This window comes from Chlorocebus sabaeus, chromosome 17 (genome assembly GCF_047675955.1).
Source record: "Chlorocebus sabaeus isolate Y175 chromosome 17, mChlSab1.0.hap1, whole genome shotgun sequence".
NCBI classification, from domain to species: Eukaryota; Metazoa; Chordata; class Mammalia; order Primates; family Cercopithecidae; genus Chlorocebus; species Chlorocebus sabaeus.
The window spans coordinates 72,268,828-72,275,892 of record NC_132920.1 but is presented as its reverse complement, the minus strand read 5'-3'; the positions used below and the strand labels follow the sequence as shown (position 1 = coordinate 72,275,892).

The following is a 7,065-nucleotide window of genomic DNA, read 5'->3' as shown; positions in this document are numbered from 1 at the left end:
TCTGATAATACTGATGCCACAGTTAACATCCTATTTGCTGGAACTTTTCTTTATTGTACCACAATTTCCAACAGCATCATATCTCCTTTAGCTAGTAGTTGGTCTTAAAACCAACACTGCTCCATAAAGCCAACCAAGTGGAAGCTGAGTTTGTTCTACCTCCTAAGTTACTCATTTCCGATTCAAAGTCTTAAACGGGACCATTCTATTTTTCCTGCCTTTATCTTGGTGCTCTGGCACTGTTAGAGCCTGGAATTACTCAAACAAAGCAAGAACACTCAAAAGCGACTGACAAGTCGGAAAACATGGCCAATGTCCACTACACATAGAAATATTCCTTATACTTGTCCCTTTGAAAGAGTTAAGTCCCACAAATTGTGCTTCCGAGGTGCAAGGACAGAGTCATATTCAATGTCATCAGTCTGTTGGAATTGTGAACACGAAGTTAGTATTTATTTAAAAATTAATACACAGATTTAAAAATTACACCTTTTATTTCTGGGGCAATTATTTGTGGGTAATGCCAGAATATGATTTGTTGCAAGCAACAGATAAGCAAGCAATCCACCACACAAACCTCAAACAAATAAAAAGATTTAACAGGAAATTTGATGACATTACGTAGTCTCTATCTTTGGGGAAGGGTTACAAGAATCTGAACTTTATTTAATTTCCTTTCCAGGACAAGCAGAAATCATTATGTGGTATTAGTGATAGGGTTCACAGCCAATGTGGATGATTTTTTTGAGGGCCCTCATGGATTCAGATGCAACAAAAACTGAAACAACCCAAACACATACATATGCATATATATGTGTTTTTGCATGTGCATATACACACGCTAATTGACATAATAAGGACTGTTTCTGGAATTGTGGAAGAAAACGCACTCTGATTCAGCCTCCCTCAGAGGTCAAAAATGAACATAAAATGACAATTCTGACAGGCAAGTGGAACTATCCCCCTGAAGATAATTGCCAACGTTCAGATGAACTTAAACCTTAATTTTTGTAGGACAGTGGCAGATAGTAGCAAGAGACAAAATTACTCAAGGTAGGGTCTCATAGGTGATTCTCTTGGGTCTCATCGGTGATTCTTCTGGCATGGAACTCCAAGGGGCTGAATAAAGGGGGCCAATAGGAAACAGATTACAAAAATAACTAGTTGTATTAAAACTTAGCATTAGATTTATGGGAGAGAAGGTTTTCTTAATAATTTAATAGGTCAGTACATAAGCATTGCAGATTGAATTCATATCATCTGGGTAGTTCAAAGAAGCTATTAATACTATTTTAGTTTAGAAGTGTACCAGGTTAGTAGCATCCTCAGGAACTTATAAGAAGGAAATGAAAACAAGCTACCCAATAGCAAGCCAGGCCTCAAGGAATACTTGCAGAGAAAGTTCTAGTAAATGGAAGTTAATTGCCAAAATCACAAGCACCCAAGCAAACACAGCAATATGAATGAGCAGCAGCAGAGTAAACAAATAAATAAATCAAACTAACAAAACATTTAGATATTAGATTTATCAGTCACACTATAAAATGGCAACACTTAGCATTTTAAAATAATATATGCTTCAAAAGAGAGGATTAAAACACACCAAGGTGCTATAAAATTAACAAGCAACAAGCAGACTTAAAAAAGAATAAAATAAAAATTTTAGAAAGGAAAAACTATTGAAATACAAATAATGGTTAGGTACGATGGATGATTAAATATGTCATGAGAAGATTAGTGAACTAGATGATGAATTTGAAGAATTTATTCAGAAAGTAACACAATGAGAAAAAAAGAGGAAATATGACAGAAAAGAGGTAGAACAGAGTAAAAAATTCTAATCTGATTTTAAAATTTGGATATCTGTTTATTGCAACACAATTAACAATAGTCAAAGATATGGAATCAGGCGGTAGAGCAAGATGGCAGAATGGAAAGCTCTGCCAATTGTACTGTCTGCAGGGACACCAATTTAACAACTATCTACAGAAAAAAAGTACCTTAGTAAGAACCAAAGATCAGGTGAGCACTCACAGTACCTGCTTTTAACTTCATATCACTGAAAGAGGCACTGAAGAGGTAGAAAAAACAGTCTTGAGTTGTGGACCCCACCTCTCCCCGTCCCCTGGTAGCATAGGCGTGGTGCAGAGAGCATTTCTGTGCACTGGCAAGAGGGAGAGTGTGGTAATTGTGAGGCATTGAACTCAGCACTACCTGTTAGAGCAGAAAGCAAAACAGAACCAAACTCAGCTGACACCGACCCACAGAGAAAGCATTAAACCAGCCCTAGCCAGGGGGAAATTGCCAATCGCAGTGGTCCAAACCTGAGTTCCCACAAACCTCGCTACTGTGGCTGAAGGTATTCTGGGGCCCTAAATAAACTTGAAAGGCAATCTAGGCCACAAGAACTGCAACTTCTGGGCCAGTCCTGGTGCTGAACTGACCCCAGAGCCAGTGGACTGGGGGGACTTACTGAGTTACCAGCAGGGGTGGCTAATGGAGTGCTGGCATCACTCCTCTCCTATCCCCAGGCTGCACAGCTCACAGCTCCAAAAGAGCCCCCTTCCTTCTGCTTGAGGAAAGGAAAGGTAAAAATGGGAAGGACTTTGTGGAATGGAGGTCATCATGTTAAGTCAAACAAGCCAGGCATTGAGAGACAAACTTTACACATTCTCACTTATTTGTGGGATCTACAAATCAGAACAATTGAACTCATGGGGATAGACAGTAAAAGAATACTTACTAGAGACCGGGAAGGGTAGTTGGGGGTGTTGGGGAGGTGAACATGGTTAGTGGATACGAAAAATAGTTGGAAAGAATGAATAAGACCTATTATTTGCTAGCACAACAGAGTGACTATAGTTAATAATAATTTAATTGTACATTTTCGGACAACTAAAAGAGTATAATTGGATTTTTTTTGTAACACAAAGGATAAATCCTTGAGAGGACAGATATCCCATTTTCCATGATGTGATTATTATGCATTGCATTCCTGTATCAAAACATCTTATGTACCCAATAAATATATACACCTAGTATGTACCCACAAAAATTAAAAATAAATAATTGAAATATTGGAATTTACCTAAGTGTCCATCAATGGATGAAGGGATACAGAAAATGTGGTACAAAGAAAAGATAAATGTTTGAGGTGATGGATATCCCAGTTACCCTGATTTGATCATTACACCTTGTATACCAAATATTACATGTACCCTCAAAATACATTGAAGCGGCTTCATTGTCTGGAGTAACACCCGAGGTTTGTTGTCTCATGACCACGGAGATCAAAGATGTGGACACACACACAAAGAGTGAGATTAAGAGTGGGAATTTTCCGGGGCCTGCCCCTCAGACATAATTCTGAATTAAAGAAAATATTTTATCAAAAGAAGATGGCCACTGCCCAGTTGCAGAGGACTTCCATGACTGCACTGGTATTTCCCAATAAGATATCACCTGAACACCAGTCTTTGGTGTTAGTGAAGAGGCTCCTAGCAGTTTCAGTATCCTGTATCACATATTTGAGAGGAATACTTCCAGAATGTTCTTATAGAACCAGATATCTAGATGATCTTTTGGTCAAAATACTGAGAGAAGATAAAAATTGCCCAGGATCTACACAGTTAGTGAAATAGATGCTAGGACATTATGATGCTTTACAGAAAAAATACCTAAGGATGGCTGTTCTAGCTATATACACAAACCCAAAAGATCCTCAGACAATTTCAGAATGTTACCATTTCAAATTCAAATATGCCAACAATGGACCACTCATGGACTTACTTCATAAGTAAAAACCAAAGCAACAAATCTAGCATGTCATGTACTGACACCAAGAAAGCAAGCATTCTCCTCATTCGCAAGATTGATATCCTAATGCAAAATCTGGGGCCTTTACCTAATGATGTTTGTTTGACCATGAAACCTTTTTATTATGATGAACTTACACCCCTAGATTACCAGCCTCCCGGTTTTAAGGATGGTGATTGCGAAGGAGTTATATTTGAAGGGAAGCCTAGGTATTTAAATGTATGTGAAGTCTCAACACCTTTTCACACCTTCAAAGTAAAAGTGACCACTGGAGAAACCCCGTCTCTACTAAAAATACAAAATTAGCTGGGCCTGGGAGATTGCGTGCCACTGCACTCCAGCCTGGGCAACAAGAGCGAAACTCTGTCTCAAAAAAAAAAAAAAAAAAAAAGAAAAGGAAAAAATAGTGATTTATTGAGCTGCTTTTTGTTAGAAGGGAAGTTCTGCTGAGGACTCTTTTACCCTCACTATCTGCCTAAATAATTTCTTTCTATCTCCTGTATCAATATCAATTAAAAATTTAATGACAAAGAAAATGTGGTACATATAAATAGTGGAATATTATTCAGCCTCAAAAATCGTGAAATCTTGTCATTGCAGCAACATAAATGGTAGAGGTCATTACATTACATGAAATAAGCAGACACAGAAAGACATATACTGCATGTTATCAGTTACGTGGAAGCTAAAAAAGTGGATCTTGTGGAGGTAAAGTTGATTGGTAGTTACCAGAGGCTGAGAAGGGTAGGAGGGAGGCAGGGGAGAAGAAGAAACACGGCTAAATGGGTATCAAAATACAGTTAAAGATAGAATAAATAAGATCTAGCATTCAAAAGTACAGTAGGATGATTACAGTTAACAATAATTTTTCATATAGTTGAAAACTACTGACAGAGAGGAAATGGAATGTTCTCAACGTAAAGAAAGGGAGAATTTGGGGGGTTATGGATGTCCCAGTTGCCTCAGTGATTACACATTTTATACATGTATCGAAATATCACAGGTACCCTAAAATTATATACTTCTATTATGTATTGGGAAAAAAATTACCAGGGAAAAAGGTAATTTTATATTTTGATTGACAATTGATTTCTCAGCAACAATAAAGGAAGCCAGGAAACAGTGGAGTATTTTCGATATGATGACAGAAAATGCCTGTCAGTATAGGATTATATACTTAGCAAAAATAATTTTGAAGAATGAAAAATAATGGTATTGTCAGGTAAGGAAAAGGTGAGAAATTTCACAACCAAAAGACACTCTCTTAAAAAATTCAAAAGATATATTCAAGGAAAATGAAACCAATTCCACATGGAAAATACAAAAAGGATTAAAGAGCAAAGAAAGTGGTAAATACATGGGTAAATATAAACAACATTGAATGCCTACAACAATACTTTTTGGGGGGTTTAAAACAAGGTAAGCTATGGTATTCAATAATTACATATAAGTTAGGAAGGAGTGATCAGACTTAAACATTTAATAGAATCATTATTTAAAGGAGTACGTTCAGATTTTTATAATTTAAGTATACATGCTGAAAATGTTAAGGTAACCAAGAAAACATAGAAATGGAATATTTAACTTTCAAATCTGTGGAGGAAAACATGAGTAAGAAAAATATCTATTCAATATTTAATTAGACAACTCAAAACAACAAATTAGAAAAAGAAATAGATAAAGAGGGACAAACAGCACAATAATAGGATAGTAGAAATAAATCCAAATAAGTGCCTCTGTCTTCTCAACTCTCAATATTTAAATATTTGCAGTAATGACTTGCAAATATTTTATTAAAAATTTACTATTAGGTTGATGCAAAAGTAATTTCAGTTTCTGCCATTACCTTCAGTAGCAAAAACTACAATTACTTTTGTAGTGATCTAATATCTGAAACGAAAACTATGATATATACATTAATGCATCAGCAAAAATGTCAAGTTGTGTATGTGTTCAGGAAGGAGGTTTTATAGTTCTTGCTGAATATCTCAGCTCTTATCCGGATAATGTCTTGTTTGTAACTAATGTGATTTTCCTCGGGTTTAGCTTCTTTCTATCTGTCCATTATCTGAAGATGCTAACACCTAGATTCAATTTAAATAGTATCCCTACTATATTAAACATATGATTTCTTTGTTTGGTTACATCACAATACACATTTATTATTGAGCATAGAAAGTCAAGGAAATTTGCATCCATTACAAAATATGCTAGACACAACAGAGCCAATATACAGCCCATTAAGCAAAGCCATTAAATCATTTCAAAAGTTGTGATATAATTGCTTTACATAATGCAGAAGTCTTTGGTGGCTTGTTATATGAATGTAAGAATGTTTTATTGATATTTGGGGAAATTAATCTGCATTTTTGTATTATTACTATTACATATGCTAATTTTACCTGCAGGAATATAAAAATACAATTAACGATCCAGTTAAAATGATCCACTAAAAGACAAGAATTTTTGGTCTTGATTAAAAAATGAAAGACCTACCTAAACCTTCAGGAAGCAATTTGAACATGGACAACTGGAGCAAACCTGGGAAAATGTGAGTCAAAAAATAAATCGCTTCTTTTGAGAAGTGTCTGTTTCATGTCCGTTGCCTATTTTTTAACATTTTTCTTGGTTGTTGATTTGTTTAAGTTCATTACAGATTCTGGATATTAGACCTTTGTTGAATGCATAGTTTGCAAATATATTTAGTGTACTCTGTTGATAGTTTCTTTTGCTGTGCAGAAGCTCTTTAGTTTAATTAAGTTCTACTTGTCAATTTTTGCTTTTGCTGTAATTGCTTTTGGAGACTTAACCGAAAATTATTTGCCAAGGTCAATGTCAACTTGTGTGCCCAACAATAATGAATGGGATTTTTAAAATGTGATACTTATACACTATAGAGTACTATGCAGCCATGAAAAGGAATAAAATCATGTCCTTTGTAGCAACATGGAATAGCTGGAGGCCATAATCCTAAGTGAATTAACTAAGGAGCAGAAAACCACATGCTACATATTCTCACTTATAAGTGGGAGCTGAACACTGAGCGCACATAGTCATAAACTTGGGAACAACAGACACCTGGGTCTACTAGAGGGAAGAGGATGGAAAGGGGCATGGCTTTAAAAACTACCTATTATGTGGCATGCTCACTACCTGGGTGATGGGATCCATACCCCAAACCTTACCATCATGCAATATACCCATGTAACAAACCTGCACATATACCTTGTATATCTAAAATATAAGTTG

General features: G+C 35.9%; 1 pseudogene; it reads left to right on the top strand.

The window, feature by feature from the left end:
* Positions 1–3,398: 3,398 nt before the first annotated feature.
* LOC103243914 (HORMA domain-containing protein 1-like) lies at positions 3,399–4,828 on the top strand (annotated as a pseudogene).
* The last annotated feature ends 2,237 nt before the right edge of the window (positions 4,829–7,065 follow it).